The 27,975-nt window shown below is 33.1% G+C and overlaps 1 long non-coding RNA gene across 2 annotated transcripts; it reads left to right on the forward strand.

Moving 5' to 3' along the window:
• LOC143249206 (uncharacterized) lies at positions 1–27,904 on the forward strand. Of its 2 annotated transcripts, none has more exons than XR_013027626.1 (4): positions 1–413; positions 4,069–4,281; positions 24,841–24,963; positions 25,822–27,904. It is a non-coding gene; the product is annotated as an uncharacterized LOC143249206 (long non-coding RNA). The 2 variants fall into 2 exon arrangements; XR_013027627.1 differs by having other exon boundaries at positions 24,841–24,943.
• The last annotated feature ends 71 nt before the right edge of the window (positions 27,905–27,975 follow it).

Raw genomic sequence — 27,975 nt, forward strand, 5'->3', positions numbered from 1 at the left:
TGAAAATCTGCAGTCAGATAACATTTGAGAAGTGTTAATTTGACTAATCTTTAAACGTTTAATCTTTGCGCAACGTTCTGAGAAAGCATGTTCGGTAAATGGCAGATGTCCTATCACCCATACAAAGGACTAGGTAGAAGTCTGTCCCATTTACAGCTATGGTGCATTGCAGTAAAGACAATCTATCGACATCCCATTTCGTCAGATCACAAGTGTTCAGCTTTGTCCTGTTGTCCACTCTGACAACTGCGGTATCTCTCGATACCGGCTCATTTAAGACGTGAAGTAGTATTTGCTTAGTCAAAGCTACTGCTTAAAATTGATACTGAGACCATCCACCTAAACCGAAACCGCCTGGAATTCTTAAGGCAAAGGGAAAATTTTCAAACTTATCTTTATGTTTTGGGCTAGTGGTAAGTTGAAATCGTTCACTAATTTTAAGTTATCAAAGAAAACAGAACACCCCACGACTAATACGCCCTAACACTGTCTCTCTTTGACTCCAGTTTTATCTGACTTCCAGTCACTGAAATATTTCGTCCCATATGTAAAAATCAGTACTTATATGTACTCTGTAATATATCATTGCATATTAAAAATATAGCACATTAGAAAATAACATTAAACATGGGCTGCTTTGACTTTTATTTTTTTTGTGTAAGATATGTATATTGAACTGTTTAAAATTGTTCTATAATGGTTGATAAATTTGAATATATAGGTCGTTCTCGTTCTGACTTATTTTAAAAACTAGGTTATGATAAAGGCAAATGGAGACAAACGACTTCGAATGCTGATCATTGGTTCTTTGATTAAGGAATTTTACTTAAAGTTTTAAATTACAATTAATTTAAGGTCGTATATAATTACAAAGCTTGATATAACTGGTCCCCCAGTGGAACAGTAGTAAGTCTTCGGATTTACAACGCTAAAATTAAAGGTTCGATTCCCTTCGGCGAACACAGCAGATAGCACGATGTGACTTTGTTATAAGAAAACACACTGATATAATTGATAGGTTGATTAGTATTTTTCAACAAGTTTGTGCCAAGTGCGTTGCTTTAGTACATTAAGACAGGAAGTTGTGGTTCATACAGCTAAACCTTCTTTATTTATACAAGAGTCGAGCTTATTAGCATGTGTTTTAAAAATTTACAAGCAACAGAGAATACGTAGTAATATGTTAACCACATTATCTCTGCCGTATATACTGCCCACGAATCTTTCGTTCAATATAAGGGCTAATTAGGCTGGCTTGGACACGAGAGACAAAACAATAATCTAAGCGTTATTTATACCATCAATTGCGCGTGATGCCAAAATTAGAACTTCTGCAAAATATGCTTAATATGTAATGAGAATTTATAATACTATACTGGTATTGTATGTACCAACTCCTATATAGAAAAATGCTTGTGCAATGATTGGCCATCGTAAACACATTTTTGTAGAGCACCTGGGTTTTCTATTTTTTAAAAATAGACTACTCATGAGATATGTCAAATAATAGCTTGAACAGTATACATGCAAAGACATACTTTAATCATGTGTAGTTTACAAGACAATAAGTAAGAGCAGGAATACCGGACTTTCAGAGAAGCATGATAATTGGTGTCCGTCTAGTGGGAAAGCTGTTATTGCAATAAACGTTCTTTTGGCAACTTTCCAAAGACTTGTGACATCAAAATCGATCAATAGTGGTATTAAACAAAAAATATACCTGCTACTTGGAAAACTGACCCAACACCACTTTTAACTGATCAAGAAAAGTTGTTAGAGTTAAGGTGTAATTGACGTCACATCGTGTCTCAGTTTACAGAATCCATCAGCAGTGGCCAAGATTCAGTTAATTTTAACCAACCACATGAAAAAACAACAACAATATGGCAACCAATAACCAAGCAACAGACAATAAATGAATTAGTGCGTATGTTATAGTTTAATGCGTTGTCTATCACCTTGGCTGTGCTAACGATACAGTAGTAATATCGGGAAGCTACGAGAGGCATGTTCTGGAATTGGAAGCTGGCGGAAGTGACGTGATAGTATAGGAAAAGAACATACTTGAACGTTTTTGCAGAGTATCTCCATCCAAACATTTGTGTTTTCATCCTTATAGAACTGAGCTTTTCCAAGATGATAATGCAACAACTTTATCGTGTATTCTCCATGATTGGCTCGAAAAGCTTGACGGTGACTTCAGCGAGCTTCAGTTATCAACGCATTCTTCAGACCTGAATCCGACAGAATTTGAAACGTGCATTTTCAACCATAGAGTTCTGTTGACATCTTTGAACAAACGTTAAGACTACTTCTCACCAAACGCCAACAATCGAGTGAGATACATTCCAACATTTTGTGGAACCAAAAACTATATACACCCCAAGTCAAAGATGAATGCATTTAAAACAATAATATGTTGGAATCCTGATCAAGAGAACAATTAGTGTACGTTAGAGAAAGGATTTTAGGTTATAATGCAAACGGTTGAAATTTACGAACGTTAGAGGACTAGTAAATGTTATTTCAAATTATAAAGTAATATTTTTTTATAAAAAGAGAAGTCGTTTTTTTCTTTATTTGCTTACTTCATATGAGTAGGTAAGACGCAAAACCTTATTATATAAATATATAGTAGGAATTAGTTTCAGATCTTTTGACTTGGTAGTTTTGCGTATAATAAAAGCCATAAGTTAACCAAAGTTAACTGGTATGAGTTATACAAAGACTTACTGAAACTGAGGGTGATAAAACCTTTCGTTTTAAATATACGAGAATTTGAAATCAATAACTCGTAAACATTGTTAAGAATATCATTCAAAGTGATATATGTGGAAGTCACATCTTAAAAAGTAAATATATTTTATGAAGTTGTGTGTGTGTTCAGAGAAGTATGATTGACTGTTGCATGCCACCAGTTTCAGATAATTATATTTATTCGTCACTATATCTAGTATTGCTCTTTTCATATGCATAGTTTACAAATCAATTTTATTTATTTCATCTAGATAGATTATTATAATAAATTTCAATTTAATGAATTTCCTCCTTTAAACTAAAAGTTGTTGATTTATGAAGCAGAAGATAAACAAGTATAGTCATGTTAAATATGGGTATTGTATGTAATTCATTGTAAAATACTGCTGTGAAAACAACAGCAACGTTGGACAGGATGGGTTGCCTCTTGGGTTTAGCTTACGTTGTAAAAAGAAAAGTAGGGAAGAAGAAATGAAGCTCAATTGTTCATACTTCCGTCCTACGGGATCAGAATTTTATATACATTCACAAGAATGAATGTGTAACTTGTTTTACACTTGTGACTCACACTAGCCGAGTAGTGAGTAAGTAAGTTTGTTTTTTTTACAGAAGGCTAATTAAAAGAAATGTAATGTTACGTAAAGAACAATATATATTGAAAGGTATATTTGTACGGAGTCCATGCACTTATCCATCGTAAACAACGAACAACTATTGTTGTTCCACCATATTGTCCTGCTTTGTGTTTACCGTAAACACTTATTTCTATTAACTTTCGAAGATCTTTAACTTAAACATCGATTGTAAATTCTCGCTTTAGAAGATCTTTAAATTAATCTTTAACCACACATTCGACTAACTTTGACTTTCAAAGGTCCTTGAACTAAACGTTGATCATTCATTCCATTCATCTCGTGATCATTTTCGTCTTATGTTGCGTAAGTACAGTTAAACGTTCTGTAGAGACAAAATGTTTAGTTATTAAAAAGTTTGCATCATTCTAGGTACGGGATAATTTTACATATTAAAGCAATAGCAGAAGTTTGTGTGTGAAAAGCTGATTTCACTATACTTTTTGTTTCTACTCCATAGTTCGTCTTAAACTTATAAATCCACTGTTTCTGTCCATATTTTTGGTTTCTATATCTTAAGTTTAAAGTTACATTATAAGCTATCTTCTCTGTGTCCACCGCACAGATATTTTAACGTTGTAGGCCTCCTTCAGGCTTACCGCTAATCCACGGGTTAGACACTGTTTTCAAAATAATTTAAAAATGAAATGTTCACTATACTAAGCGACTCTGTTTTTAGTTTGATTCTACCTTCGGAATGAAGCCAATAAGAGGGTGAAATGAAAATAGCTATCAACTGCCATCAACTGATATCTTCTATTCTTGGTGAAAGTTCCCGAACTAGAGAAAACAACTTATGCCAGAGTCATGCTAGACCAGGAACGTTTGTGAAAGATGAAAGGTAGAAAATTCATAACTACGGAAGATATACAATGAGAGCTAAAGAGAATCTGTAAGTATTATACATCTTGCCCCTTCTCCCCACACGCACAATAAAAAAGTTTTATTTGAAGATCTAGTAAAATTTAAAATCGTTTAAAAATGTGAGAACGAAAATATATTAAAGTTCAATCATTATGAAGACAATTGATAAACGTAAAAAGAATGTTAATGAAACTTTTTCAAAAGCAAAATAACATCTTAAAATGTTGTTTAAACTACTTTAGAGGAATTATTAAAAACCCTATTTTGGAAAAATAAGATTATTAACTCTCTTCTTATTTTCAGTACTTAATCAATAGATTTTTTATTGCTTTAAACTAGAGGTAAACTAAATCATTAAAATAAGTCCAAGTTCAATGCCTATTTATTTAATATAAGAAATAGAGCACAACGTTAAATAGGCATTTTAAACCTTCTATTAAATTTACTGTTTTCTTAAATTTTAGAAACCAAACGTATTTGGAATACTTTGAGAAATATTCTTATTTTTATATACTTATAAACGAAAACTGATTTTAATTCATATACATTTCGTAGATTACGTCCATTTTGTTTGTTGTTTTATTATAAATCGACACACTAGGCTACCTGTGCCGTATTCACAAAAGGTAACAACCCCAAATTTTAGTGTTTGAAATTTAAATATACAGAGTGGCCCGTAAGTCCCTACCCATCCATATATCTTATGTATTCAGTGTATCTGTGTACTGTCCCTCATTCTCGCTGCATAATATTATGCGACGCCATGTTCTGTGAAACATTTTCCTCAACATAGCAGGGATTATTGTTCCAAATGCCGCGGTAACAGCTGCCTTCAACTCATCATTAGTATTATTGAATATAACATAATAACATATGGATGGGTAGAGACTTACGGGACACCCTGTATATTGTCTGAAGTTATTGGTAAAAACAATTTTATTAATGAGTCGATTACTCGATTAAATTCCCAGTATCTTCAAGTACGGCAAACAGTGCCCACTGAGACTAGGAAGTTATTTGTACGTCTATATTATTCTTTGGAAACCAAATATTATTCAGGTTAAGGCGTTCGACTCGTAATTTCAGGGCTGCGGGTTCGAATCCCCATCACACCAAACGTGCTTGTCCTTTCAACCATGGGGACGTTATAATGTTATGGTCAATCCCACTATTCGTTGGTAAAAGAGTAGCTAAATTAGGGACGGCTATCGCAGGTAGCCCTCGTGTAGCTTTGCGCGAAATTCAAAAAAGACACAAACAAACCAGAATAATAATTATAGTTACATGTTGTAGAGATTTACTAACATATCAATTCCTATTAAGATTTTTACTTTTATACACATATATACTAAATGAGTTCATCTATTTAGTCTCATATAAACATGTTAAATAACATTTTAATAATCTTTGATGATGAGAAAACCCACTTGTAGAGAAAATTATATATTTAAAAACAACTGGTATGGGTAGAGACAGCACTAGTAAAAAATCAAACAACGTTTCGACCTTCTTCGGTCATCGAAGAAAGTCGAAACGTTGTTCGTTCCTCTACTAGTGCTTTCGCTACCCATACCAGCCGTTTTTAAACATATATTTTAATAAGTTGAAAAGGTGCTACGTGCAAAAGTAGCTGTGAATACTTAAATTATTAATGTTTAACTTAACAGATGCCCGTTTAATGTAGTATTAGGGATTATATTTGAAATAATCTGGATCACCTCATTAGCTATAACATTACGCAATAGACGACAGCTATCTGCGCTAGCTCTCGTGTAGCTATGCGCGAAATTCCAAAAAACAAACAAACACGTCATACTTATTGTTTAAAACTGGACTAAGGTACATCCAATGTTCCCTGTTAAAGTGTCAAAACACTTACAGCAGAACGTTCTAAACAATCCGAAGCAAGATTACAGTTGGCAAAGTGAAGGCTGTGTTTAGGAATGAGAACCTCTTGTCCCCAAAAAGTCATTGAAATGAACTTAGATGAATGTCCTGAGATAGTTAACCAGACAATGAGAAAGAATGTAAAACAAACCGATGAAGATTAACGGGCCAAACGTTCATAGAAAAATGGTCGAAGAATCTGAAACTACAGCAATTACAGTCAAATCACCTGACACAGCTCTGAAAACATTTGTACTTTAGCTCTGCTAAACCGTGATATTTAGAAGCTGACTCCACGTTTATGGCCTAATATTGACTTTTCCGTCCTTCCACAAAACTTTGAAACCACAATAATTGCTACTTCAGCCAGTAATGGATAACCACGACCTTCAGATGCAGAACACTCGACGATGGAAGTAGTTTTAATGGTATAAGAGACAAGAAACCAAACAGTAATTATTGATAAAAAGGCAGAATTTTACCTGAAACAAGTTTCTAAGTGTTGAAGAAGAGGCACCATGGAGACCTGGAACAAAACAATTGTAGGTAAAAGTAGCATCATAGGACCTAGAAAAAAAGAGTAATTAATCAGGAAGGGGCAGCATGGTATCTGGAACAAGATAACAGTAACGGTTGATAAACTGGCTGCATAGGTCTCTAAAACAAGACAGTAATTGCTGACAAATATGGCGGTATAAGGACTTTAAACTTGTCAGTAACTGTTTACAAAATGACAGCATGGGACTTGGAACTGGTCAGTAATTGTTGATAAAGTGGTAGCATGAAACCTGAATAAGACAGTGTTGTTGACAAAGTTACATTTTTTCAAGATGTTATTACGAACTTCTGATCCTAGTTAAACATGCCGAATTAAAACTGGTCTGTTTTTAACACCAAAATTAGAAGAAGCTAGTGTCCATACAATATGTGTCTGAGCTCAACACTGGTTCTTTGAGGGCCATACTGTTATACAATGGTACTGACTCGGCTGATCTGAAGTGAGACGTATACATAAATTCAAATTAATTCCTTATTCTGGCTTAGCAACAATTGACATTGAAGTCAAAATACCTGATATACAGTAGTGGTAATAATTATTGAAATAACGAGAAAAAATATTAAAAATAAATATAAAATAATTCCATTGTAGGTTTGTCTCATGTTGATATTTTACACTGTCATTAGTTATCCAATCAATCAAAAAGCTCCCATACCAGTACAACACCTATAAAAGTACTGGGCTTTCATACAATCCCCAGTAGAAATAGTGGTATTAAGTGTAACCGCTAGTTCTAAACTACCTCATTTCAAGGATGTATAAATTAAACTTTTTGGTTGAGTGTACGTGAAACTAACAGTGTTTATAATATAAGTTGTGGAATAAGAAAACTGAAACTTTTCAAAAGTTAAGTATTTTATGCGAGAAAAACAAAGACCTAGTATAAAACATGTCATCAATCTTGCTCTAAATACAGGTGTGAGTGTTAACCAAATAAATACTTTCAAAAATTTTCCACTGAGAAGAGGTAAACATTCTAAACTGTTTAAATATGTGTCAGTTTGTTTGTTTTAATTTCGAGGGCTATCTGCGCTATCTGTCCCTAATTAAGCAGTGTGAGACCAGAGGGAGGTCAGCTAGTCATCACCACCCACCGCCAACTCTTGAGCTACTATTTCACCAACAAATAGTGAATTTGACCATCACATGATAATGCCCTTACGCCTGAAACGGCGAGCATGTTTGGTGTGATGGGTATTCGAACGCGCGGGTTACGAGTCGAGTGCCTTAACCATTTGGCTATAATAGGCCCGATGTGCATCAGACACACAAACAGTTGAATAAGCAAAACAAGACATTTTTGAACTGTAAGTCAAAAACCAACTACCTGAGGAAAGATGTTTGCATAAAACTTCATGTTTCAATTAATTTCATTACTTTATTTTCAGTGCAATATATTACACGTTTTTTGAATTTTTTTTCAAACTAATCTCTGTAACCTTAAAGTTTTCCATAAGTTTATTTACTTACGAGACATCAAAGTGGAGTAAACATTTACGTTAGATTTCTCCTATCCTTATTTTCTTTCAACTGTATTAAATACAAAGGAGAGAAAGAAGATAAGTTACAACAGTTCAATTACAGAATATCCCAACATTTGTATTAAAACATATCACATTTGATATACAGTAAATGTATTAGCAGTTGTTGGCTGAAATTAGTTGGAGAGGAAAATATTTACAGCTATAGAAAATTTTCATTTTATATCAAGAAACCAAAATCTTGCAGCTTTAAAAAGAGATCATTTTGTACTGGAAACTTGGGATCGGATTGAAGTCCCCATCATTGCAGATTATTAATCTGAAAATCCATTCTATTTGTTCTTCAAAACGTAAAGTTAGTTAATTTGCTATGAGTTTTTAGCACCTTGTTCTGTTATAATTGTTCTACCCATTCCGACGAGATTTATCATGATTGGGTTTCATTGATATGAAAACACTATCTGTAAAACACTTTTATAAAAACAGTCACGAAGTCTGAAATCTTTACAATGCGTAATTTAATGAAGTGTTTTGTTAGTTAATCTGTTAAATTATTCCCAACTTATTTCATTCCTGACTTTACATTTAATAAAGTGAAATTTCCTACCAGATGCACATCACTAACATTTAAAAATATTTTGACTTAAATTATTTAAAAACCTTTACATGTCACAGAAAACTATGCGATAGTTAAAGAAGAAGCAATTTAAACTAACACCAAAAGTTTCATGTCTCGCACAAATACAACACGTACTTGAAAGTGTATTTTTAAGTAATCTTATATGTAAGGACGAAATATACGGTATCCAGTTCATGATAAGAACTAAGTAACTTTTTAATATTGAAGATGAAAAGTTTAAGTTACATCTTACAAATTAAACTCATTTCTAAACATTTGTAGTACAAATATTTTCATACCTAGCTTTGGAAGATTAACAAATTAAATAAACTATGTTTTGTAATCAATATGTTAAGATTTGATGCAATGTTCAGAAGTAAGGAACTTGTTTGTTTTGTTTTATTTAGGTGAACAAAACGATAGAGAATTGAATCTGTTTCGGAAAAAAAGAAGTTTTATACTGATGGTGATTTAAGTATAGATAAATGTCTATTGGTATAAAGAAATGATAGTATTATGTAACACAAATTTTGTTCCTGGATAGTATGTGTTATTTCTTAATTGCTTATGTTGTAACAGTACAGAAAATGGCCATTATTCCCTTCAAATGTTGCTTTTGTGTCTTAGATAATGAAATTTAGAAATTAATCTATTTTCTATATAAAAACGGGGCAAATTTGCAAATTTTCATTTACATAAGGTCTGAATAAAACAACATATGGACCAAGATTTACATGTATTTATACTAAAGTTGTACAAAAATATTTAGAAGTGAGTAGTTTTTCGAGATTTGCGACTGTAATGTGAATCAGTTTCACGTATCAGCCCCCAAATTCAGTCTCCCATCATGTTTTCGTTATACGCTTCTTGGTAGCGATTTTAAAGTCCAGTATATCTTGATGGAAGCACTCGCCTTGCTCCTCTGAGTATGCTCCCTTGTTCTCCTTGAATTTATCAAGATGAGCGTCAAGGATATGGACTTTCAGGAACATCCTGCAGCCCATTTTGCCGTATTTCTTCACCACAGCCTCAACAAGTTCCACATAATTTTCGGCCTCGTGGTTGCCCAAAAATCCCCGAACTACTGCGACGTAGCTGCCCCAAGCTTCTTTTTTCTTCCTACTGAGCTTTTTGGGGAATTCTGTGCACTCTAGGATCTTCTTTATTTGTGGTCCAACGAAGACACCAGCTTTGACTTTTGCCTCAGACAGCTTAGGAAAGAAGTCTCGAAGGTACTTGAAGGCGGCAGAATCCTTATCAAGAGCTGTGACAAATTGTTTCATCAGATCCAATTTTATGTGCAATGGTGGAAACTACACCTTCTGGAGGTCCACTAGTGGCTCACACTTGATATTGCACCTCCACACAGAGAATTCAGTCCGTTGTGGCCAGTGCTTCCTGTTGTGGTGTGCTGCAATGTCCTTGCTGACCCAGAGGCAAAGGTAACAGGAATACTTGGTAAAGCCTCCTTGGAGACCAATCAGGAATGCCACCGTTTTCAAGTCGCCGATAATCTCCCAGCCATACTCATCATACTTCAAGGCTTCTAGCAAGATCTTGACGCTGTTGTATTCCTCTTTGAGGTGCACCGAATGAGCCAGGGGAAGAGACAAATACTTATTCCCGTTATGGAGCATCACAGCTTTGAGGCTTCTAGATGAGCTATCATTGAAGAGGCGCCACTCGTTCGGGTTACAGGCAATTCCAATTGCCTCGCACAGATCGGATACATTGTGGCGAAAACAGAACCCATCTTGACAAGAGAAGTTCTACAACATTCTAGAAAGTTCTTGAAAATTCTTATAAGTTCGAGAAGATTTTCTATCAGCTACGCAGCACCGAATCTACCTGTAATGTTCTGTAAAATGGGTAGATTTGAAAATTTCATTACCCAGGTCACAAAAGCAAAGTTTAGAGAAAAAATAGGTTTTCTCCATTTACTTTAAGCACAAGCAATTGAAAGATAACACTTTCTGTCCAGGAATAAGAAAAAGTAAAATTTTCGTTACATAATGCAGGTAATGGTATAAGTTAAATGCAGCAACGTTCACGTGGTCTAAGCTACCTGACAACACAAAAAAAAAACCAGAGTAAAACCTATTCTGAGTTAATACATATAGCTCATTAATACTTATTATTTAAAAAAAAACTGTTATCATAGTTCATGAATAGTAACTGCTCAAACCTGGAAATTTTGTCATTAAACGAGGAACTCCAGATAATATCACTGATATTCATTTAGATACAGTATCTAATTATTCATAAAAAGTTTTAAGCAGTCAATAGAATCCCTTTATTCTACGTTTTTAGAAATAGGTCAAGTTATGATATGATCTGAATTAATATACACAAATTATATTCTCAATTGTTCATAAGCAATAACAATTTTAATTTGCGAGGATTTCATTAAACATTTATATTTAACTTTCAACTGCATATTTCTACATGCAGAATGACTCTTCCAGACAGTTAATTTCCTTCCATTGTTTATGACTTTACAGTTTAAACCTGCCTACGTTTTATGGCTTAAAGTGAAACTCAGAAACAGTCTAAGAAATTTTGCTCATCAAAATAAAAAACAAAACGTAAAAAAGTTAGCACTAGAAGTGGCAGGCTTCTTTTTTAAAGTGAAATTTGTGGCAACAAATTTCAAATAGTTTAAAGTAAAACAAACATGTAACAATAACAATGTTTTTGGAGATAGTTTGAAGAAAGTTGGCAGGGTTATCCTAAAGGTTTAATAAGATATATAGATACTAGTCAGCTTAGTAATTTTAGTTGCAAATAAAACGGCAGATCATGATTTTAGTACCAGTTTTAAATGTTAGTTTACAGTTACAGTTTAGAGTTATGATAGAAGGATAAAATTCAAAGGTTAAATGTAAACATTTATGTGCTAATTCCTTAGACTAAGTTGTATGTATAGATCTTACATTTTATATAGATATAATGTGATTATATTAAACTTAATATTAATATAAATTACTCATGTGTTTTTTAAATTGTTCATTACATTTATTTTTAAAAAAGGGAGAAATGAGTTTTATATGAGCTCTTTATATACTAAACTAAAAGTTGTAATCATGCTTCATGAGTTAGTTTTTTTTTTCACGTTTTCACATCTAGAACCAGCATTAATCACTTTGGAAACTTATATCTGCAGAATAGTTGTTCTAATGTTGTCACTACAGGCAAAATTGTTGTTCTAATGTTATTTATGTTCAGAAATAACTGTTTTATTTACCCCACCTGGGAAACTTATCACTGATTGCTAGGTATCTTCTAATGTTAGTTCGGATTCACCAACAATTGATGATAACTATGGTAATTTATCTCTGAATAATTTGGACCTTCTTGTGTTAGCTCCGATGCAGCAACAATTGGTGACAGCTAGTTGGATAACTTATCACTGAATATTTGGAATCTTCTATTGTTAGTTTACATGTAGCAACAACCGTTGATAGCTAAATGATTAACTTATTACCAGGTATCTTCTAGTGTTAGATCAAATTCACTAACAACTGGCGGTAACTAACTGGGTAACTTATCACTGAATGGTGAACAGTTTATAGTATTATCTCACATTTAAAAATTAACAGTGTTGTCCATTTAGATAACTTTTCCTTTTCGCTAGTTATTGGGGATCTTTTAGTGTTAGTCAAAGCTAAGATTGGTTAACTGTTAATGTCAGAATAACTCTAACTTTTCAAGCGATAATTAGAAATGTATTTTTTATTTAACTTCCTTCAAAACTTGTCTGTAACAGTCGAACCAAACAATATATAATGATTCAATACACTTTAACCATTAAATCCTTTTTCTTTCTTGTGAACTGTTTTATAATATTAAATACTCCTTGTTAGTTTGTTGTATACCATAAGTTTCATTCATAATAATTTTGTATTTTAATTATTTTTTACCAGACATTCTTGATATTATTGAATTGCTTGAGCTAAACATTGTTTGTTTTTAAGTGCAAAACTAAACAACGGTTTATTTTCAATGTGCCAGTCATGGATATCTAACCCCTATGATTAATGTTATATTAGATTGTCCAGAAATAAATGTCATTTTTGAACAGCGAAGTTTGAAAAAGAATAAACCAGTGTTATAAAAAATGCTTTAACCAAAGTAAGCACCATTTGCTTCAATACACTTTTGCTGAAATGTAACGATTCTGTTTATACCCCTGCTATAGAAATCAGAGCTTCTAAGGTCAGTGAACTCCCTGAAAACTTCTTCTGTAGCTGCCTAATTTTGAAAGCATTTGTTGTTCCAAAAATTGTCAAAGTATTTGAAAAACTGGAAATCTGTTGGGGAAAAGTCTGGGGAATAAGGTGGATGAGGTAAAACCTCGATTCCCAATTCGTACAATTGTTGGAGCATCATCCTTGACAAGTCTCATAACGCCGATTTTGTTGATCTTCAATCAACTAAAGCGGAACCCAATTATGCAACTTTTTCGTCTTTCCAGTCACACTCAGATGGTTGGCAATGCTTGATTTGCTTGTGCCTAGCTCTTTTCTGCAAGCTCACGTACTATTGTGCGAGGGTCTGTCTTAAATGTTTCCCATAATATGTTTTCATCTAAGGATAGCTTCCTTCCACAACCTTCGTGGTCGTCAAGACTTTCGTCTCCATGTCAAAACATTTGGAACAAACGCTGAACTGTACGTCCAATAAGTGGTTTATGGCCGAATGCCTGGTTGATGTTCCGTGTACTTTCGGTAGCTTTTCGTCCAAGTTTGAAATCGTAAAGGAAAATCTTGTCCATGTTGCCTTGAGGGTTGCAAAACTTACTTTTAGTAGATTTGAAACAGCAGACAATTAAGACGCCTCGTAAGCGACAAACGTTGGATTAAACCAACCAACCAACAATAAATTACTTAATATTCAGCTTCTAAATATCATCGTGAGAATTCTGACATTTGATTCTGGATTACCTAATATAAGCCCCAACCTATTTGCTATGCAACAGCAGAGCTAAGCGAACCAAAAGTTTTCTATTTTTAGTGATCGGGAATACAGTCTTGGCCAATATGTTTGCACACTTTTCTATGTTAATCTTATTGTCTACATCCATTTAATTGTTATTAAGAAAGTGCCCGTAAGGTAGCGTACCATGTACAAATTGTTATTCTCTGTTTGTAAAAATTATTTAGATCATTTGTTCGTCAAAACATACATACCTGTTTTGTATAAAGGAGTGTATTTTTGATATAACCTTTTACGAAACAGATCAACGCTTTGCTCAGGCAGTTTCTCTATAGTTGGTATAGAGTCATGCCTTGGCACGTGCCAGAAGTTATAACATGTTAAATTTTTCTCCTGTCCAGAAATGTTACGAGGCAGATGTATACTCCCAAAACAGTAGAGCACCCCCATGTACTGTATTTAAAATCCTGAAACGTTATTAGGCCACAAGAAACGTTGTTCCAGAAAATTATTTTAATAAACGTCGAGAAACTACTGCCAGAGATGATCATGTTTTTATCAGGTTAAGACTTTAACGTCAAAAACGTCTTGCAACACCTTAGTACAGAAATAACATGGACACATTCATTCCAGGTTATTCAAAAAGACAGTGACCAAACATAGTTCTTTTACAAGAGGGGCGCTATCTGCAAACTGATATAAACTATAATTCATCGCTGTTACCGTATTATTTGGATAAGACAGCATGCCAACTTATTAAAAAGTGACATGTCATTTTTGCAGATGAGTCATCTTTTCGGCTTGTTAAAGTTGTTGATTGAATTCGTGTTCGTCGTTTGCATGAAGAACAGATGAAGAAAGAATGCCTTTCTCACAAGAAACCTATAGGAAGTAGTGTACTAAATGACTATTCGTCATGGTGTAAAACCGGTTTTCATATCATCCAGGGAAACGTCAGTGGCGTCTCTTACAGATATCACATGGAAACGATATTTCGGTCATATGTTAAGCCAAGATTTGGCAATACCTTTGTGTTCCAGGATAGCAATGCCACTGTTCACAGTGTTTGTATTGTACAGGATTATTGTAAGTATGTTCCAAGATTGACATTGCCAATAAAGTCTCCACATTGTAATCCCAATGGGAACAGAAATGAGCCGGAAAATTCCTAATCATGTCCATAAACCAGTTACCGTAGCTTAGTCTCAGCTCCTTCTAGTGACTTAACAAATATTACACTTCCAAGTATTCAGACAACCATGATCATTTATACAGAGGTAATTTTCTGAATTTATTTTTAACTTGGTTTATAGTGCAGTAAAACCCTCTGAAATAAGATAACTTCAAAATCAGTTCAATTAATAAAGGTATTGTACCTGAAGTAATTACCTATTTAGTTATGGATAGTGAGAAAATTAGTTCATAAACCTGTTAATTTTTCAACATGCTAGTCAACAAACAAGGATATTTAAGTGATTGATTGAATTGTAGAAAAACACCATTTTGTTAGAGCACTAAATTACTAATCTTTCTTTTGAATTTTTTTTGTAATTATAGGTTACACAGGCCTGCGATGGTTTTATTATCTTGAAAATGTATTAATGTTCTGCAATTGTTCCTGTACACTGAATCCAAAAGTGATAACAGTTTTTCTCTGACATTTGTTTCGCAAAATGTTAGATGACTTTTACACAAATGAATTATTTTCATCGAAATCGAATCATATGTTGTTATGCTTAAAATATTGACAACCATTGGCTATATATCTCCCTTAACCAATTACAACGTGAGAGTCTTATCGAGCATTCTAAAGCACACGAGAAATCTGCCACAAATATATGAACGGTTAACAGGAAGTATGACGTGTCATTTCTGGATAGTATTTGTTTGATCGTGCACTTTCACATTATATTTTTTTCATTATTTTTATTCGTTGCTATGGCAGCAAGAGGTTGTGCAAATAGCTCGAATATATTCTGTTACATTTGTGATAAATTTGATTTAAGTGAGAGGTTTTCTTTTTTCCTTCCCGATTTGTATATATATATATATATATATATCCTTACATGACAAAAAATATATAGATATTATATTCGAGTTCTCCGTAGTTGAATTATGGAAAATCTATTATTAAAATCAAAACAGCTTTCATGAAGTTTAAGTTCGCTGGCCTGTGTTATCAAAGCCAGTTTGGAAGGGTTATAACATACTGGTAGTAATGTATGCCCACACTCTCGAGTGACTTTGCTTAAATAAATAAATTTCTCACACATACACCAAATAAACTCCAAACAGCTACTTATTTTAACATAAGTAGCTTTAAGACTCTGAATTGGTGAGACAAGGAATTAAACTGTTCAATGTTTTATTCTCTTGCTCAGTTATCTAAGAGCTAAGTTAACATTTATTTCCCTGTCAGAGCAAGTCACTTAAAAACAATCCCCTAAACAAATCATTGGTTTTCACATTCCAGTTATAACTTATCTCTTATCAATTATTCATGAATACGATACCAGTAATATTTGGCAAAACCAAATTTACGCTTTTAACGCAACAACTGTTTGGATACAGGAAATACTTTGTGAAAACAATATTCAAATGTTGCAAACTAAATATATTTGTTCCTAACAAATGAATCTTTGCTAGTTTTACAACTCTATAATGTTGTACTTTAACCTGTACCGTAACTAGCTGAGAAATGTAGTTTTGAGTGACTGTATCAATTTTTATCATCCCAGCTTCGAGGAAATGTGAAGTATATTTATCTTGTTTAGTTGTTATTATGAAATAATATAGCTATCGGTGTATAAAAAAACTTTCTCAGCCTATGTTTACACAAATACTATTGAACTATATCCTCCATTACTGATTTATCTTGATTGCATAGTTCTGATGTTGCTCAACGCAGCATTTCTCAGCTTGTCATGCATGAGATAGACCTTTAACAAATACGGCATTGGAAGACTGAAAAAAACTATGAATATTGAAACTTACTGAGTAACTGCAATTTCTCTTTCCAGGAACAAAAGAGTGCAAAGGTTATATCTATAAATTACATGTTGTGCAGATTCATTTTTATATTATGTTTTTCATACATAAATAATGAACATTTTACTCCTAAAAATTAATGTGTTTTTTTCAAATTTGTTTAACAGATGAATTTTAGTTTATCAGAGGATCTATAGTTGGCGTTAAAACAGTTCCACAGTCCTAGATATAAAAAAAAATGAGGGATCCTTTCGCTGTGAGATATGTTTGATATTCTTGGTTGTGACACTTATTCCAACCAGGAGTCAGACATATACTTATAGAAAAGGGAAATTCTGCTAAAAACTTCTGTGAGCTTCGTTTGAAAATACTAATACAGAAATTGTGGATGTTCGGTTAAAACGCCAATTTCTAAGTAAATGTTTATGACTGAAATGGAATTAAAAGGTTTACGTTGTTTTGCTGTAAACTTACTTGGTATTTTAACTGTATAATCACCCTTTTTACAAAGATTAGCTCAAAACCTCTAATCTCAAATCATTAAAACGTTAGAAGACACAAGCAATCATGAATACTGTCGCGTGAATTTATAATATGATAAAATAATGCAGTTGCTCTTTCTTTAAACAAGGTTTGATATTTTATATTTCATGAGAAACTAACAGTTAGATAACCAAACTAATCTGTAACGTGATAGAGAAATAATCGTAAGAAAAACAATTCATGAAATATTTTGTTTTAATGATAGATCTCATTGTTTAAAACTTAACAGGTAGGATCTGAAATTGTAAGTTTGTATTTTATCATTCATTTTCTTTATTTTTTGTTGATATAACTTTTTAGTGTTTTAAAAGTTTTAATAATTAGTTATGAAACATGGAAACAGATAATTATATCATTACTACTATTTGGTCCTCAACTTTTAATTTTCAATCATTTATTTATTGTAAAAACTTTCATGTACTGTATTTTGATCAACATTTCAAAGTCTAATATTTTCTAGGTTGTAACCTGAATTGTCTTTTCTATTAGTAGACAGTAAAAAACAACTATCGTCTTATTTCTATTAATAAGTTCAAGTTTTTTAACCTTGAAAATATCAGACTTTAAACCAATGATGAAAAAAATTAATGATTATATATATAAATTCATATAATTGAGTTTATATCTGTTATTATATATTGAAATCGTTATTCGCGTTTCTTAATAATGGTTGATATACTGTTTATATATCTTAGAAATATCAGAATAACTCAGTATTCAAAACTTTAACTGGGTGTTGTTTGTTTGCGGAACTCTTTGAAATTTTATACTTTACTGAGTTGGAAATTAATGTTCCTAAAATATTGAAAATGACTTTCTTAAGAAGTACAATATATCATGAAATACCTATATTCAAAGTATGATGCGTAGAGAATTGTTTTTAACATTTATTGCAATTATTAAAGCCAATTCATCTTTAAATAACCCAAATGTATTCTACTGTCCGTCTCCCGCTGGGCTAGCGGTAAGTCTTCGGATTTACAACGCTAAAATCAGAGGTTCAATTCTCCTCGGTTACCACAATAGATAGCCCGATGTGGCTTTGCTATAAGAGAAATATATGTGCACGCTCCATCGTCCAATTCTGAAATTAGGGGCAGAGAAGCCTTTCATATCTAAAGTGCATAAAAACCATTCAATTTTGTTAAGCAGACAACCATTAGCACTTGAAATTGTATCTCACTCTATTTTTTTCTTCACTTGGCCAATAAAGAAAAACATATTTTATTAACTAATCCTAGAAGTAACAGAATATCTTGTAGCTACTGTATGTGAAAGCTGTTTTTATAAAATGAGTTTTTTTCCATTTAGTAGATAAGGATTTCCACATTTACCTTTGTATCAACATATAAAAGAAGTATAAACAAATTTCAGGGTTAGCTTTATACGTTTCGTTAAAATTTGTTATACTGTGATTTATCTAGTAGTACAGAAGTTTGGTTTGTTTTGAACTTCGCGCAAAGCTACACGAGGACTATCAGCGCTAGTCGTTCCTAATTTTGTAGTGTAAGACTAGAGGGAAGGTAGCTTGTCATCACCATCCACCGACAGTTTTTGGATTACTCTTTTACTAGTGAATAGTGGATTGACCGTCACATTATAACGCCCCATGGCTGAAAGGACGAGCATGTTTGGTGTGACGGGGATTGGAAACCGCAACCCTCGGATTGTGTGTCGAGTGCCTTAACCACCTGGCCGTACCGGGCCCAATACAGAAGTAACAGTGTGTGAGATGTCTAATGAGTCTGAATGTCAAAAGCATCTCTTTACACTTCTATTACCAAGTTTAATAAAACTATTATAATATATAAAAAATATATACGGGTATACAAAGTTTATCATAACAAGTACGTATTCTAAGCTACTTTCTGGGTTTAATTTGTAACAATGCTTTTAAAATTTCTGGAAATAACTATCATTATCTTTGTCAACAATACAGGCCCACTCACTTATTACAAAATAAAATATACTAGAATAACATAACTCTCTAATAATTATTAAAAGTATTTTGTGTGTGTGTGTGGATAAGTCACTATATGCACAAAATGGTAAAATTATATTTCGAGTTCACTTGTTTACGTTAAGGATCTGTTCTTGTTATTTTTTTGAAGATGCTTCTTTATCCTGCTAGTACTTCAATATTATTAAAGCAACTCATCCTCTTACACAGTTATGTAATGAGATTACAAGGGTCACATTTTATCTGCTTGATATCAATAAAGATTAAACCATATCCTGAATTCCACTCTTTCTCCAGATGAAATGGATTGTGTCTATAAAAATATTTTTTCAACAATTTTGAAGTATATCAATTTGTGTTACAATTGCAAAACTTAAAGACCAAGTAATATGAACAAAAACTTCAGAAAGAAAATTTGAAAACAATAAATCAGACACGATATTGTTAATGCAGATGATGTAACATGACACTACTTCAAGTTTTCAGCAGTCAATTCATCAAGCATTGTACAAATTAACCTTGAAATTATCAAGTTGTCTTCATAACTTTCACTACCTTTAGGGTCTACAATATTGCCTCATATTCATACATTTTATACTTTTATCTCTTACAACAAATAGTGTAAAGAACTGTTAAAAACATGCGGTGTAATTATTTTTTCCGAGTAAAATGCACAAGAAGTGTCTGCAGTAATTTTTAGTAACAAAATCGATGATATTTCTTTTAAAATTTGTTTGTGTAACCCATCTGTTCTTAGGGATTAGAAAACCTTATGGACAAATAACTAATTTGGTGCATGGATAGTTTAGAAAAATCTGTTTATGAAGAGTAAATGTTGGTTAAAATAAATAACTCGGTTATTAGTAAATTGAAATAGAAAAAGTAAACCTATATGAGTTTAATTTGGAAAAGCAGCTAATTAACGTTAATGTAATTTGTATTTCGGCTGGTTTTACTCACTACAAATCTATAACGAAAGAAAACATAAATTTTGTTAGGCCTTACTAATTATACATAATATTTTAGAATGTACTTGTAATTGAATATTGATTTGCTCTTTCACAATGAAGGAATCGCCATAGAAAATATTATAGATAATTGTTTTCATAATTTGTACAATTCATTAGAGAAGGAATAAAGGCACGTAAGCATTTACCTTTATTGTTTATCATGTTATTTTAAGAGAAGGGTTGTGCTAAAAATGGAGCTAGAGGAAGCAAGAGAACGATTAGCATCACTGATTATAGAGTAAATAATGTGAGCCATTCGACTATCCTAAATGTGGCTCTTCACGAAAAGTAGTCCAGTGATCAGTAAAGAAAAGAAAGTGTGCTTATAGCAACAGATCTACCTATCTACGTTATTATGTGACTGTCAATTCCACTATTCTTTTCTAAAAGAGTGGCTCCAAGAGTTAACGATGGGACGTGATGACTAGTTGCCTTCCCTCTAGTCTTATATTGCGAAATTAGGGACTGTTGTGCAAACAATCCTCGTGTAGCTTTACGCGGAAATTCAAAACGACGATGACCGAAGAAGGTCGAAACGTTGTTCGCTCTTCTATGTAAAATATTTTCTCAACCCAAACGAGCCGTTTTTGCATATAAATAACAAACTAATATCTCCAAGCCCGTTCCCCTGGCTATGGTTTCGCTAGATAGTAGATAGGAACAGTTGGAATCTCGTTAATCCATTTATGCAGTAGCAGTGACGCACCATTAGCACGAATTAGAAGTGTCATTTTAACATGTGTTACCTGTAAGCTGTTTTCCCTTAAACGTCTAAGTCAAAGAAATAATTCTGAGCACCCCACTAAGCGAAGAGCCGTTGACTGAGAGTGATGCTAAAGCTGTGAAAACGCCACCAACATAATGAAACCGAAAATATTGTATAAAAATATAGGATGTTTGGAACCTGGTGGCGCTTGAAATATTTTTGTATATTTATTAAGCTCAGAAAGATCATACTCTTACTTTAGATAGATATATATTAGCACTTATAAGGAAAGAATTTCTTGTACCACTAACACAAATGAAAAAGTGTAATTGTAAAATTTATCTGTGAATTATCTTTTAACAAGATTCTAGCCCCGGCATGGCCAGGAGGGTTAAAGCGTGCGACTCGTAATCTGATGGTCGCGGATTCGCATCAACGTCGCACCAAACATGCTCGCCTTTTCAGCTGTGGGGACGTTATAGTGTGTCGTTAGCCGTCCCTAATTTAATTGTGTAATGCTAAAGGGAAGGCAGCGAGTCATCATCACCCACCGCCAACTCTTGGGCTACTCTTTTACCAGCCAATAATGGTAATGACCGTAGCATTATAACGCCACCATGGCTGAAAGGACGAGCATGTTTCGTATGTTGGAGGTGTGAAGCATTAAGGTTTTCCTATACAGTCCTTAGTATTATTAGTATCGAAAATGGTTTATTTTTTGTGGCACCAGTCTTTATTAGGATATAATAAGTTATTAAATATTGTTATTAAATACAGTGATTTTTTTAGCATTCATAATTATATTTTATTTTACTTTCATCAATATTTTAAGACAGTATTACAGTGTATGTATAATTACATATGAGATTTTTAATACAATATTCTTATCTGCAAATGTTTATGTCTTTTTAATCATAATAGTTTCAACAAATAAGAAGTAATGAAGTTATAAAGTAGAAAGAAAATATATAATGGATAAGCTATATTTAAGACTAAAAAAAAACCTTTAAGAAATATATATGTATTTAATACCTATCGAAACGCTGTATATTTCTAAACTACGCAAATAAATAAAAGTAATTCGTTTACCGGTGAAAGTTGTTAGTGGCCCAGTATGGCCAGGTGGGTTGAGGCGTTCAACTTGTTATCTGAGGGTCGCAGGTTCGAATCCCCGTCGAACCAAACATGCTTGCCCTATCAGCCGTAGGGGCGTTATAATGTTATGGTCAATCCCACTATTCATTAGTAAAAAGTAGCCCAAGAGTTCAAGAGTTGGCGGTGAGTGGTGATGACTGGCTGCCTTCCCTCTAGTCTTACACTGTTAAATTAGGGACGGCTAGCGTAAATAACTCTCGTGTAGCTTTGCGCGAAATTAAAAACAAAACAAAAAGAAAGTTGTTAATATCATCCCATAACCATGAAAGTTTCATGACAAACACTACTTTGTTTAGACACTAAGATAGCTGCCATCTTTTACACTTTTTCTTTTCAATTACTGCAAATGTAAGCATAAAATAGCATTAAGTGTAGTGCCGGTTTTATTAACTATTTTTTCTTGCGTTTTTATCGTCAGTATAACTATATAAGTTGATAATGAGCATAACAATTAATTTCATGTCCATTACAAAATATGGAGTTTACATACTCGTATTTTTAATATGGATGTATAACGTTTTGTATACGCATGCTAGAAGTACTGGAGAAGAAATTAAACAAGTGTATTCACATATTGATCACTTGTTCATTTAAAAGTTATGATACTTCAAAAATAAAATTTAATCCAATTAAAAATATTCCTTTTAGCTATCAAGTACGCATTTCAATAGTCTGATCGAACAGCCCCCCAAGTGGTACAGCGGTATGTTTACAGACTTAGAACGCTAGAATCCGGGTTTCAATACCCGTGATGGGCACAGCACAGATAGCCCATCGCGGAGCTTTGTGCTTAACTTCCCTCAAATCAATCAAACTGATAGAAGAGAAATATATGGACGCGACGGAAAGTAACTTCCTTGTGGTAAAACATAAATACCAGTTCAATTTGCAGCTACTTGAGACATGCGACGGTTCAACATGTCCCTCATTAAAACACTAGCCATTCTTAATTATGAAGTAACATACTAGTGAAAGGTTGTTAGTTAATACCACCAAGAGATGGTTAGCTACTCTAATCGAATAATGAGATTTGACAACCACGATCCTAACGTACTCACGTTCCAAAAGCAGGGGTGTGGTTGCTTTTGGTGATAAACGAATGCAAACCCTGGATCCTCAGATCCACAGACCAACACGCTAACCACTGGGACGTACTCATCCCGTTTTCAAACAGAGGTCCTTCTTGACTATGTCACTGGGACACATAAATGCATTTTCCCATTGACTTTTATGTTCGTAGATTTACACCTGTTACGAAACGTTGCAAGTTCCTTACTATTGTTGAATACGACACTTTTCAAGTCCATTTGTGAGATGGTTCTGGTTCCAAACTTGATCCATATACCTTTGTTTTCCAAAGCAACTAAGTAAATGGCAAACCTACGAATTAAAAACATTTTACTGAGTATATGAATATTTTGCATCAGAATGAACTGTTACATACCCTCTCCAAAAGTTATCATTTTTCTTTGACATTGCATTACCTACGAAACTCTAAGTAATGTAAACATATAGTTTTGATACACACCGTGCACTGCTAATTTATATCAATTGTGGCTGTCAAGTAACTTCATAAAACTGCATTTTCAAAAATCGATTTCATATAACAAAGCCAACCTCTATATATGTTCAAAACTTTGACTTGTTTGATGTAACTATTTCTTCGAAATGGTTACTTTTATTGAAGTGCTTGCAATTATATCTAAATAGCAGCTGCCGCTAGAAAGAAATGAAGCAATTTTTATACTAATAATACTAATATTTTAAGACTCTTTCTAGTATAGAAATACAATATTTTTTTCTTAAACTTGAAAATGTTTTTATTTCAATTCATCATTTATAATTAGGTTGCTATGACTCAGTAGCACCACTTTAGAATACAAAAATTTTTAATTCAGGTTTTAAATAATAAAACCCTTACAAAATTCTACATTTTCAACTTCTTCGGTTTCTTACAATTTGAAAAGCAAACTAAGTCGTGTTTATTTTGATATCAGCATTCTATCATAACAATTAAATTCGGTTCTCTCTCCTTTGAGCAATATTTATGTATTGGTATTGTTTTAATCCAAATAAAATTGTATGATATTTCTAAATCTTTATATAAGAGCTCTGAGATCTTCCACATCATATTGATGCAAATACCTTAGCTCATTATTTTCGTGCTTTAAATCAGTATTTCAATACTATTGCGCAGGATAAACAGTTTAAAAATAATCGCTATTAGCTTTGCACATGTTTAACTGTTTTAAGTGCTAGTTACATTCTACAAGTGATTGATAAAGTTTCCTTGAACTTTCTTGGTTACCTGTATTCCATGTTGACTAAGTAATAAACTCCCCAGTACCAAATTATGAGCCTGGTGAAAATTTTAAACGCATATATTTCTCAAGGTTAACTGTCAAGATAAAACATGTGGCTGTACAGATTAAAAATGGTGCAAAATAATTACCTGATCTCTTAAATTGTTGTTCTTGTTGTTGTGTTATTACATCTTTACACATACCCACACACACCCAAAATACTAGTTCTGCATGAATTGTCTTCAACTATAGAAGTGTTAATAATATTATTATGAAAACATAACCCGTAGGCAATGTTAAAAAATAACGAAAAGGTTATTGTTTTTTCAATACACGAGAGTAAACTACCATAAATAGTTTGTTTATATAAGCTGCAAATAAAGAATGTATGTAATGAAATTGGTCACATGCAATTGAACTGTATTTTCTAATACACTGCAGGTCTGTGACAAAACCTATTTTGGAGAAAAGTGGAGATTCTTGTTTCTTCCTTGTCATCTGTGCCCCGATGAAACACAAGTTTACTGATTTACAACTCTAAAATGTAAGGTTCGATTCCCCGAGGTAAATATAGTATGGCTTTACTCTAAAAGAAACAGACTTCACTGTTATTAAGATAACTTTATTGAACAAAATTCTCCAGAAGAAGGATAGGTAATATTTACCAAAATAAAGATCTCACCTTCGTGCATTTACAGATATTTACTAATAATCTTTAGAAAACATGAATCTTTAAAACTAACACACACTTATGTCATTGATTAAAAACTTAATGACAGAGAAAACATTGTTTCTTATGTTGTAAATAAATTGCAAATAGAAACATGTACGTTAGTACATGAAAAGAATACAGATGACTTACTTTGGAAACAGGTTTTGCATCAAGAGATTCCTAATGGGAAAAGTGTGTCAAATGTATATATCTAAAGTGGGTAAATTGTTCTATAGATAAGTTGTGGATAAAGAAAAAGGGTGAGTGTGACTAGGTCAACATAACTCAACAGGGACGGTTGACATATATGAAGCTAAGAGGAACATATTCTTGTAGTAAGGGCAAGCTGCAATGTCAGATTGTATATTTATTGTAAAAACTCGATGCTTAAGGATATGCTACTAAGGCAAATGTTGTGTTATTACGTCTTTTCACATACACATACACCCAAAATACCAGTTCTGCATGAGTTGTCTCCAACTATAGAATTTTTAAAAAAGTCTATTAAGAAAACATAATCAGTAGGTAATATTGAAAGATAACGTCATTGTTTTTCATTACACTACTAAAAATAATGTTTATGTAGGCTTTATATTTGAAACATATATAATGTAGGAATAATAAATGTATACAAACACACAACAGGTATTATTACTAACTTATTTTAGACTGTATATCGAATATATGACATAATATTTTTTATTCAACAGACCGTTTGGTTCGTTCCTCGCTCTTACTAAAAGGAAACTCCAAGAAAACACAGACACTATTGGACGTGCTACTTGAAATCGACATGAACACTTTGCTGATAGTCACACGCATGTAACAATACGCCGTCCTTTATGAATACTTTGTAGTATTTGGATGTGTTGATCACAAAATTATATATTTGAAAGAAAGCTCTTTTGAATATTTCTTTTGGAGTAAATAGCTAGCCGCCCCTAAGTTTTTAGTGTAAGACTAGAGGGAAGGAAGCTAGTCATCACCATCTACCGCCAACTCTTGGGCTACTCTTTTCACCAACGAAGAGTTAGACTGAATGTCACATTATAACACTCCCACGGCTGATAGGGCGAGCATTTTTGGTGTGACGGGGATTCGAACCCACGACCCTCATATTAGAAGTCAAGTGCCTTAACCACCTGGTTATACTTTGTTATACTATCATGCCTTTTGTCTTCTTGTTGTATTGTCTTCGCACATGATATAATAAATAATTGTGCTTGTTTGTAATTACGTACAAAGCTACACAATGAGTTATTTACGCTCTGCCCACCACAGGATTCGAAACCCGGTTTTTAGCGGTGTGAGTCCGCAGACATGTCGCTGTGCCACATAAGAAATATCAAAACCTGAAATATACTTTAGCAAACTTCTGCAAGTCTTAAATTATTGGCTAAACAACACTTCACTTCTATTTGTAAAAATATTGCATTGATTACATTTTCATGTAAATATCTCTTAAAATATACGGCTTGAAAACTTCTAATCGAAAGAAAAGCAATCCCATTAAAATATATACATCTTATTAAATCTAAAGAGGGATGTTGTATTAGAAGTTTAGAATATAATTAATTATTAAAACACATTCAAATCATGTTTTGTTTCTAAAACTCAATGTACGTAAAGAGATTTTTCAAGTTGTTAAAAATGTTAATGCTATCATCTCATTTTGACTTCTAGCATTCTTTGTTAATTTTGCTGGAAAAAATACTCACCAACAATAAACCTCTAATTTAAGTTCGACGTTATTCTAATAACTATTATAGCATTGAGCTGTAACTGGTGGAACTAAACTTATTGCTACTTTCATAAAGACACACCCGCCCAGTGGTAAATGTGAGGGATTCTAATAAGGTTTAGATACTTGTGGTGGACAAAATATAAATTGTTCATTCTGGATAATATGAAATCAATTAACAGATACGTTTTACCCAATGTCGATGAATAATATTCCCAACAGAAACAATGAATTTATATCATGTCCGACGCAACAATTTATGGGAACCGTATTCACTTTTAATTTATTTGGTTACTTATTTGTTGAAATTTAAAAGATTGTGAAAAAGGAATTAGTGTTACCCAGATATTTTCAATGCATATGAAACGTGCTTCACTGAATAGTGCATAGAAAGCATTGTATTAAATTTCTACTAATGAAGATCATTTTATAAACAAAATAAGATAATTCTATATGTATCAAAATCTTTGAAACATTTGCGTAGTAATTAGATTTCAATTGATTTTTAAATAAAATTTACTATTCTCTATCAGTCTTCATGTTCAAAACACTTTAACTTCATAATTTCAAACTCTTCCCTTAAACGACAAAATTAAATTCCAAATGCTTTGGTAAAATTTTACTTTGATTTGATGCCATTGGTTATTTCTGTAGTAAATATATATCGAATACATTTTATTTCAATAGGTGGTAGACAATCGATATAACAAGTGGAATATCCGCCTTCCCCTTACCTGGAATTAGATGTATTTAATCGATATTAGAAATTAGTTCACAAATGTATGTTTGTTTGTTTTTGAATTTCGCACAAAGCTACTCAAGGTCTATCTGTGCTAGCCGTCCCTGATTTAGCAGTGTAGGACTAGAGGGAAGGCAGCTAGTCATCACCACCCACCGCCAACTCTTAAGCTACTCTTTTACCAACGAGTAGTGGGATTGATTGTCACACTATAACGCCTCCACGGCTGAAAGGGCGAGCATGTTTGGCATGACGGGGATGCGAACCCGCGATCCTCAGATTACGAGTCGCACGCCTTAACACGCTTGGCCATGCCGGGCCTTCACAAATGTAAGCTTGGTGATTTGAAGCAATAAAACGATAGTCAATAGCACTGAAAGCGCC

Source organism: Tachypleus tridentatus, chromosome 4 (assembly GCF_004210375.1).
Source record: "Tachypleus tridentatus isolate NWPU-2018 chromosome 4, ASM421037v1, whole genome shotgun sequence".
NCBI classification, from domain to species: domain Eukaryota; kingdom Metazoa; phylum Arthropoda; class Merostomata; order Xiphosura; family Limulidae; genus Tachypleus; species Tachypleus tridentatus.